Genomic DNA, 10,269 nt, shown 5'->3' on the forward strand with positions numbered 1-10,269 from the left:
CTCTCCTCACCTTGTAACTTTTAATAACAATGGTCTGAGAGAGGATTTGTACTTTTGTGACTGTGTTATTTAACTCAGCATATTGTCCTCTAGTCTCATCCATGTGTGAATGTACTATCATTTCTCTATCCATTCATTTACTGATGGGCACTGGGCTATTTTCAACTCTTTGTTATTGTGGACAATACTGCAATAAACATGGATGTGCATATGTCTATTTGTATCTCAGCCCTTATTCCTTTCTTTAAGATATATTCCCATTAGTGGAGTAGCGTGATCAGATAGTATTTCTATTTTCAACTTTTTGAGGAAACATCAAACTTCCATCCATAGTGTTTGCACAATTTTAAATTCTCACCAGCAATGCATGAGACTTCCATTCTCTCTGCATCCTTGCTGCCCTGTTGCACTTTGCTATTCATGCAGCGGTTGTTTTGTTTGGCATCTCTCTTGGAGCTCTCTTAGAGCAAGCAGGTTTTCATGTGTTGGTTAGTCATCTGAATGCTTACTTTGCTGAAGAATCTTTTTCTATCTTCTGCCCATTTTGTGGGCATCACATAGCACTTAATTTTGCTTGTGTGAAACCTATACCTGGACCAGGGGACTGGTATGCTAACAGAGCAGTGGAACACTGCATGGTTTAAAACTAAGAAGAGTGTGTGTCAGGGTTGTATTCTCTTTCCATACCTATTCAATCTGCATGCTGAACAAATTATATGAGAAGCTAGATTCTATGAAGAGGAATGAGGCATCAGCATTGTACAGAGATTCATCAATTACCTGTATTATGCAGATGACACAAACTTGCTTGCTGAAAGTGAGGAGGACTTAAAGCACTTGTTGCAGAAGATCAAGGAATGCAATATTGCATCTCAATGTCAAGAAAACAAAGTTCTTACTACTAGACCAATAGGCAACATCATGATGGATGGAGAGCAGACTGAAATTGTCAGTAACTTCATACTGTTTGGGTCCACAATGAACACCCTTGGTACCAGCAGTCAGGAAATAAGGAGACACATTGAACTTGAAAGTCTGTAGTCAGGGACCTCTCCAAATTATTGAGGAGTAATAAAGACAGTTTGAGGAGTAAGGTCTGATTCAGGCCGTGGTCTTTCTGACCACTTAATATGTGTCTGAGAGCTGGGCAATGAATAAGGATGACAGAAGAGTTGATGCCTTTGAGCTGTGGGGTTAGAGTAGAGCATTGAACATCCCGTGGTTGGCCAAAAGGACAAACAATTATGTCTTGAGAGGGTGCAGCCAGAAAGCTCTTTGGAGGCAAGGATGATGAGACTTAACCTCACATACTTTAGGCATGTGGCTAGAAGGGGGCTATTCCTTGGAGAGAGACATGATGTTTGGAAGGGTGGAGGGTCAGTGAAGTTGAGGAAGATCCTCAACCAGGTGGATTGGCACAGTGATTGCCACAATGGACTCTAGTGTGTCAGAAAATGTGAAGATGGCACAGGATAGGACAGGGTTCAAGTCTTTTACTCATAGGATCACTATGAGTTGTACTTGACTTGATGGCATCTAACAACAACAACTCAGCCTATTTTGTAATTAATTAGATTGTCTTTTTTCTTGTTGAGATGCTGGTGATTTCTTTATATGTTACATATGAATCATTCATCAGTTATGCCAAACATTTTTTCCTAGGCTTTAGACTCTTTTTTACCCTTTTGGAGAATTTTTTTTTATGCCAGAAGGATGTAATTTTTAAAAGGTCCTATTCATCCATTTTATCTTTTTCTGGTTGTGCATTTTTTGTTATGTTTGATGTTTATTTGTGCTATAGATTATGGCCTGTAAATTTGTTCCTGTTTTCTTTGATGATAGTTTACCTCCTCTTTATCAACTTGTTTGGTTTTACTCCCATATCCTTGATCTTAAGTTGAGTTTTGTATGTAGTATGAGACATGGATCTTCTTTCATTTTTCTACAGATAAATGTCCAATTTTGCCAGAAAAACTTGTTAAAGAGGCTGTTAATTCCCCATTTAATGAGTTAAAGAGCAGTAAAACATTGATAGATTGATTTCAAGATTTTCTTCCATTGGTCTATGTGCCTGTGACTGTACTAGTATCATGTTGTTTTGATTACTATGGCTTTGTAGGAGGATATGAAATCAGGAAGTGTGATACTTCCTACTTGTTTTTTTCTTCAATCTAGGGCCTTTTAATTTTTCAAATAAAGTTGGAAATGGCCTTTTCCATCTCATAGGAGAGTAGTATTGGTGTCTGAATTACAAATTCATTGAACCTGTAAATTACTTTGGTATAATTGCCATTTTCTCAATATTGAGTCTGGCTGTCCAGTGATAAGGAGTTGGACTGCCAATCCAAAGGTAGGTAGTTCAAATCCTCCAGCTACTCCATAGGAGAAAAATGGATAGTCTCCTACTCTGCAATTTACAGCCTCTGAAAATCTAGACTGTCAGCTATGAGTTGGTCTCAACTTGACAGCACATAACAATATAACATCCAAGAGCATGACATATTCTTCTATTTTTATATTTTTAAAAAAATCTCTTGTAGTTGTGTTTTGTAGTGTGTGTTTGGGGGGGGGGTCTTTTATGGTGCTGGCTAGAATGGTTCCAAAGTAATTAATTTTATACTTTGCTATTGTAATTGATTGGGAATCTCCTCCCACACAATTAATTGCTTCTGAAAACCCACCACAGAAGGTCAGGTATGAGTTGGTTCCCACTTGACAACACAGCAACAACAACCTTGTAATTTATGTTCTTTTTCTTACTTCCTGTTAAGTGTTCTTTTTGTTACTGTAAAGAAATCTGATTTTTGTATATTGATCCTTTATCATATCATTTTGCTGAATTGTCCAGTTAGATCCAACAATTTTCTTCCTGAGACTTTGAGGTTTTCTATGTGTACTATCATATCATCCACAAATAGAGATAGTTTACCTCCTCTTTATCAATTTGGTTGCCACTTATTTCTTTCTCTGGTCTTATTGATCTAGCTAGAACTTCCAAAACAATGTTGAATAAAAATGATAGCAGGCATCCTTGTCTGTTCTCTGTTTGCAAAGGGGAATGCTTTTAATTTCTCTCCATTGAGGGTGAAGTTAGCTATTGATTTTGTATGTTGTTGTTATGTGCCATCGAGCCGCTCGTACAAGAGACCTAAACGCTGCTCTATCCTGTGCCAATCTCACCATCTCCAACACACTCATTCTCACCACCCCAATCACAAAATAGATCGATCTCATTGAGGGTCTTCCTCTCCTGCACCATCCCTCCACTCTCCCAAATATGATGTCCCTCTCCAAGGACCAGTTCCTCCTTGCAACATGCCCAAAGTATGTCAGACAAAACTTCAGAATCCTTGACTCCAAGGAGTGGTCTGGCTTCACCCTCTCCAGGACAAACCTCTTTGTTCTAGCAATCCATGGTATATTCAACACTCTTCTCCAGCACCACAGCTCAACAGCATCAATTCTCTTTCTCTCATCCCTCGTCACTGTCCAACTCTACGATGCATAGCACGTAATTGTGAAGACTATAGCCCTGATCAGGCACACCTTACTCTCCAGCCTGATGTCATTGCTCTTCAGTACTCTTGAGAGGTTGCTCACAGCTGACTTTTCCAATGCAATTCGTCTCTTGATTTCCTGGCTGCTGGTACCAAGAGTGTTGACTGTGGAGCCAAGTAAACTAAAACTGTTAGCTTCAATCCGTATTGAAGGCTGTAGTCCTTGACCTTCTGCAGCAAGTGCTTCAAGTCCTCCTCAGTTTCAGCAAGTAGGGTTGTGTCGTCTGCATAACACAGGTTGTTGATGACTCTTCCACCAATCCTGATGCCACATTGCTCCTCATACAGCCAAGTGTCTCGGGTGATCTGTTCTGCATACAGACTGAAAAAGTATGGAGACAAAAATACATCCCTGATGGACCCTCTTCTTGATTTTGAACCATGTAGTGTCTCCTTGCTCTGTTCTGATGACTGCCTCTTGGTCCAAGTATAGGTTTCACATAGCACAATCAAATGTTCTGGGATTTCCATTCTTCTCAGAATTAGCCATAGCTTGTTGGGATCCACACAGTCAAAAGCCTTGGCATAGTCAATGAAGAACAGATAAACATTACTCTAGTATTCTCTGCTTTCTGCCAAGATCCATCTAACATTAGCTATAATGTCCCTAGTACCATGGCCTCTCCTAAATCCAGCCTGCACATGTGGCAGTTCTCTGTTGACATATTGCTCCAATTGTTTTTGAATGTTTTCCAGCAGGATCTTGCATGTGATATTAATGATATTGTTTGATAATTTCCTCACTCTGTTGGGTCACCTTTCTTTGGAATGGGAACAAATATCAATCTTTTCCAGTCAGTTGGCCAGCTGGCTGTCCTCCAGATTTCTTGGCACAACTTAGTGAGCATATCCCGGGCAGCATCTGTTTGTTGAAATATGTCAATTGGTATGCCATCAACTCTTGAAGCCTTGTTTTTTTGCCAATTCCTTCAGAGCAACTTGAACTTCCTCCTTCATCACCGTAGGCTCTTGTTCATATGTTATTTCATGAAATTCTTCTGTCAGACAATTCCTTCTGATGCAGTGACTCTGTGTACTCCTTCCATCTTCTTTTAATGCTTCCTGGATCATTTAACATTCTACCCAAAGTATACTTAAGCATTGCCACCTGTGGCTTGAATTTGTTTTTCAACTCTTTCATCTTAAGAAATGCTGAGCAAGTTAGGCCCTTTTGATTTTCTGATTCCATCTCTCTTCACATTTCATTATAGTATCTTGTTTTGTCGTCCCTAGCTGCCTTTTAAAATTTTCTGTTCAGCTCTTTCTTGATTTCTTCCTTTAGCTTTGGCTTCTTGGGGCTTTGATGCAATATTCAGAGTCTCATCTGACATCCATCTTGGTCTTTTCTTCTTCTTCAGCCTTTGTAATGGTCTTTTGCATTTTTCATAGGCAATTTTCTTGATATCCTCCCATAGCTCATTTGGTCTACGCTCATTGGTGCTCAAGGCCTCAAACCTGTTCCTGAGATCATTTTGAAATTCGAGTGGGACAGATTTAAGGTCAAATTTTGCTTCCCATGGATTTGATTTAATTTTCTTCAACTTCAGCTTGAACTTGAATATCAGAACCTGGCCTTGTTTTCACAGCTGATATTGAGCTTCTCCAGCGAGTCTTTCCACCAATGTAATCTATTTGATTCCTATGCATACCATCAGGTGAAAGCCATGTGTATAGCCTGTGTTTATGTTTCTTATTAAAGGTACTAGGCAATGAATAAATCATTGAATGTGCAGAATTCTATCATTCTATCCCCAGCCTCATTTTTCTCACCGAGTCCATGTTTTCCAGCTACTGATCCTTCCTCCCTATTCCCAACTTTTGCGTTCTAGTCACCCGTGTTCTTAATTATGTTGAGGAAATTCCCCTTGTTCTATTTTGTTGAGTATTTTAATCAATAAAGAGTGTTAAATTTTGTCAAATGCCTTTTCTACTTCAATTGAGATAATTATGTGGTTCTTGCAATGTGTTTTATTGATGTGGTAAATTACATCAATTGTTTTTCTTTTGTTGGACCATCCTTACATGCCTATTATGAATATCACTTGATAATGATGAGTTATTCTTTTGATATGATGTTGGATTCTTTTGACTAGGATTGTTAATGATTTTTGCGTCTATATTCATGAAGATCATAGGTCTATTTTTTGGTAGTGTTTTTACTGGTCTGTTCAATACCTTCTTTTGTGATAATGTTGTCCTACTTCTGTCTGCATTAGTTTAGGTAAGGTAATGTTTCTAAAAACTTGTCCATTTCCTCTAAATTTTCATCAGCTACCCCTGTGCAAGTTTAAAGCTAAAGAAAATTATATCAAATCCACAAGTACCAAAATTTGACCTTATGTCTATCCCACTTGAATTTAAAAATCATTACAGAAGCAGGTTTGAGAGCTTGAACACTAATGCATGAAGACTAGCTGAGCTGTGGGAATATAAAAAATAACATTCATGAAGAATACAGGAAGTCATTGCAAAACACAGAGGAGGAACAAAGGACCAAGATTAATGTCAGTAGAGACTCTGAATATTGCAGTAGAGTGCCAAGAAGCCCTCTACTTGGGGAAGGGAAGAAATCAAGACGTTAAGGAGCTAAATAGAAGATTTCAAAGGGCAACTCTGGAAGACAAAATAAGCATTATGATGAAATGTGCAAAGAGCTGGAGTCAGAAAACCAAAAGGGCCAAACTTGCTTGGCTTTTCTTAAGGTGAAGGAACTTAAGAACAAACTCAAGCCTTGAGTTGCAATACTTAAGGATGCTATATGCCCAGAATGTTGAATGAATCAGAAGTATTAAGGAAAAAAAAAAAAAAAGAAGATGGAAGGAGTACACAGAGTCACTGTACAAAAAAGAATTGACTGACACAGAAGAATTTTATGAAACAATGTATGATCAAGAGGTAATGATGATGAAGGAGGAAATTTCAAGCTGCTCTGAAGAAGCTGGCATAAAAACAAGGCCCCAAGGATTGATGGAATACCAGTTGACATATTCCAACAAACAAATGTTGCCCTGAATGTGCTCACAAAGTTGTGCCAGGAGATCTGGAGGACAACTACCTGGCCAGCTCACTCAGAGACCCATATTTGTTCCCATTTAAAAAAAAGATGACGAGGCACGGAGGCGGCGGTGGACGCGGTGGACGGAGGCCACGGGCAGGTTCGGGGCGCGCGGAGGGCCACCCCCATCCCACGGCCGCTCAGGCCGCGTGGACAGCGGCCATGTTGGGCCGGGCAGCTCGGATGGGCAGGATTCACAAGGAACTGGCTGACATCACCTTAGACCCTCCGCCCAACTGCAGCGCTGGTCCCAAAGGTGATAACATCTACGAATGGAGATCAACTATCCTGGGGCCGCCAGGGTCTGTCTATGAGGGGGGAGTGTTCTTCCTCGATATCACCTTTACACCAGAGTATCCCTTCAAGCCTCCAAAGGTTACGTTTCGGATGAGAATCTATCACTGTAACATTAACAGTCAAGGCTTTATTTGCTTGGACATATTGAAAGATAACTGGAGCCCCGCACTGACCATTTCTAAAGTCCTCCTCTCTATCTGCTCGCTTCTTACAGACTGCAATCCCACCGACCCTTTGGTGGGAAGCATTGCTACCCAATATATGACCAACAGAGCTGAGCATGACCGAATGGTCAGACAGTGGACCAAGAGATACACCACCTAAGCCGGTCTCGACAGTCCTGACGTTGTCTGCCACCGAAGAGAGCTGCTTATGATTCTGAAGGGGTGGGGGAGGGCGGGAGTTGGTGAGAGTAGGGTGTTTCTATAACAGATATTATTCAGTCTTATTTCCTAAGATTTTGTTGTAACTTAAGGTATCTTGCTACAGTAGACAGAATTGGTAATAGCAACTTTTACAACTGTCATTAGTTCTGCAACATTAGCTGAAATGTAGTTCAGGAAAGAATGTACATTTAGACATTTGGGTTCAATTGCTCATAGTTTGTAACTTTAAAACAGCTTAATTTTGTACAGGTTCTACACACGGCCATTTACATCAAGTCCTTCAAGACAACACATTCTTTTGTTTCTAAAAAAAAGAAGTAACTTAACAAATTGGATCTTTCTCTCCTTGGGAGAGAATATCGCTATTTAACAGAGGTTTCGAGACTGTCATCTCATATATTTAAGATGGACACGTGGCTCTAGGAAATGAGTAGTTACTGTATTTTTATTTTCTACGTCAGTCTCCTTTACTGTGAAGACACTAGGTCAAGGTTTGAGTTGGGGCTTGTGAAGACCTGTAGTGAAATACCTTAAGCTGTTAACTGTCAGGGTGGAGTAGGAGTTGCTCAGTGGATTGGTTACGTTGCGGACGACTTAACGTCTGCATTTGTTACTGTGCTAATAAACAATATTAAAACTAAAAAAAAAAAAGACGACCTGATAGATCATGGACATTATCAAACAGTATCACAAATATTACACACAAGCAAAATCCTGTTGAAGATTACCCAAACATAAATGGAACATAGACAGAGAATCACCAGAAATACAGGCCAGTCTTAGGAAAAGTCATGGCACCAGAGACATCATCATCAATGTCAAATGGATTTTGGCTGAGAACAAAGAGTACCAGAGGGATATCTATCTGTGTTTCATTGACTTTGCAAAAGCATTTGACTGTGTGAATCACAACAAATTGTGGTTAACCTTGAGAAGAATGGGAATTCCAGGACACTTAATAATGTTCATGCAAAACCTATACTTGGACCAGGAAGCACTCATCAGAACAGAGCAAGGAAATATTGCAAGGTTCAAAATCAGGAAAAGAGTGTGTCAGGGAAGAGTCCATACTTTTTCAATCTGTATGCAGAACAGATCATTCGGGAGGTTGGACTTTATGAGGAGGAATGGGACATCAGGATTGGAGGAAGACTCATTAACAACCTGTGTTATGCAGATGACATAACCTTGCTCACCAAAACTAAGGAGGACCTGAAGTGTTTGCTACAGAAGGTCAAGGACTACAGTCTTCAATATAGATTGAAGTTCAACATCAAGAAGACACAGATTCTTACCACTGGGCCAATTGGCAGCACCATAACAAATGGAAAAGAGATTGAGGTTGTTAACAATTTCAGCTTGTTTAGATCCACAACCAATACTAGCAGTCAAGATATCAAAGGATGAGTTGCACTGAGTAAATATGCTCTCAGGGACCTCTCCAAAGTGCTGAAAAGCACAATGTCAGTCTGCAGCCTAATGTGCATCCAAGTCATGTCATGGTCTTTACAATTACTTAGTATGCATCAGAGAGCCAGTTAATGACAAAGATGATAGTAGAAGAATTGAGGCCTTAGAGTTGTGGTGCTGGAGAATAGTGTTGAACATACTATGGGCTTCAAAGAGAACAGACAGGTATATCCTGGAAAGGCAAGCATTTTGAAGCTCTGTCTCATATACTCTGGGCCTCTTGCCAGAAGGGACCAGTCCCCAGAAAAGGACATCATGCTTGTAAGGGTGGAGGGACACACAGGAGAGAAAGATTCTTGATGAGATGGATTGACACAGTAACTGGAGTAATAGTGGTAGAAGTTTTGGAGACAGTGAGATCAGCTCAGGATAAGGCAGAGTTCAGAGCTATTGTATATAGAGTTTTTTAGAGTATCAGGCAACTCTAAGTTAACTAACTTAGACATAAAGACAAATACTGCATAGGACCATTATTGTAGAGCATGTATGAGGATCCAAGGAGGATCCTGAAACATAGGGTTGCACAGTTAATGGGTGGGTGGAAGAAGGGATTGGTAAAGGAAAGGGGAAAGGTCCAGGATGAAAAACAATGTACTTGAACTTTACGAACTTTGTATGTAAACCAGTATAAAATACTTTTTTAAATAAAGAGGCAACTTGATGGCACACAATAGTAACAACAAGAATAATATTCTATTATTATCCTTTTTTATTTTGCTTGATTGGTTTTGATATTATCCATTTCATTCCTTTTTGGAGTTAGTGACTTCTTTTCTTTTTGATAGGTTTGTTAATGGTTTGTCAATTTTATTTCTTCTTTTGAAGAGCCAACTCCTGGTCTTATTGATGACATCATGTGTTCTTCTGTTTTCTATTTAATTTTTTTCTGCTCTTGCCTTCATTCTCTCTTTTCTTCTAGAGATTTTGGGCTTTGCTTGCTGATGTTTTCTGTTTGTTGTCCAAAGGAGATGTTTGTTGTTTTTCATTTTTAATTCTTTCATCTCTTTTGATATGTTTGTTTATTGCTATGAGCTGACCCTCTGCATACTGTTTTTGCTGTGTCTCAGAGGTTTTGTTATGTTTTGTTTTCACTCTCATTTCTGTCAAGAAATTTTAATTTCCTTTTTTTTATTTCTTCTATTACAGAGGAAAACACAGTAAGATGTTACTTCATTGTAAAGTGTATGCTTTCCCCCTCCCTTTATCATTGATTGTTGATTTCTAATTTTATAGCTTGCAGTCTGAGAAGATCCTTTGTTGTATTTCAGTGTTTTGGTTTGGGTGGGTTGTTTGGTTGTTTTGTTTTTAAAATTCTTGAAGGCTAGCTTTGTGACCTAGCACATTATTTATTTGGAATTTGTTCCATGGGCACTAGAGAAGAAGTTATTGGGCTTTTGCTGGGTGGAGTGTTGTGTATATGTCTATTAGGTCAAGTTGTTTAATTATTTGTATCTTTGCTGAGTTTCTTTCTAGTTGCATTGTATTGCAACCAGAGTGGTGCAGT

General features: G+C 39.3%; 1 pseudogene; it reads left to right on the plus strand.

Annotated features, from left to right (window-relative positions):
* The first annotated feature begins 6,660 nt into the window (after positions 1 to 6,660).
* On the plus strand, positions 6,661 to 7,233 carry LOC102871434 (annotated as a pseudogene).
* Positions 7,234 to 10,269: the final 3,036 nt, after the last annotated feature.

Source organism: Elephantulus edwardii, unplaced genomic scaffold (assembly GCF_000299155.1).
Source record: "Elephantulus edwardii isolate Elephantulus edwardi_28Jun2011 unplaced genomic scaffold, EleEdw1.0 scaffold00213, whole genome shotgun sequence".
Taxonomy (NCBI): domain Eukaryota; kingdom Metazoa; phylum Chordata; class Mammalia; order Macroscelidea; family Macroscelididae; genus Elephantulus; species Elephantulus edwardii.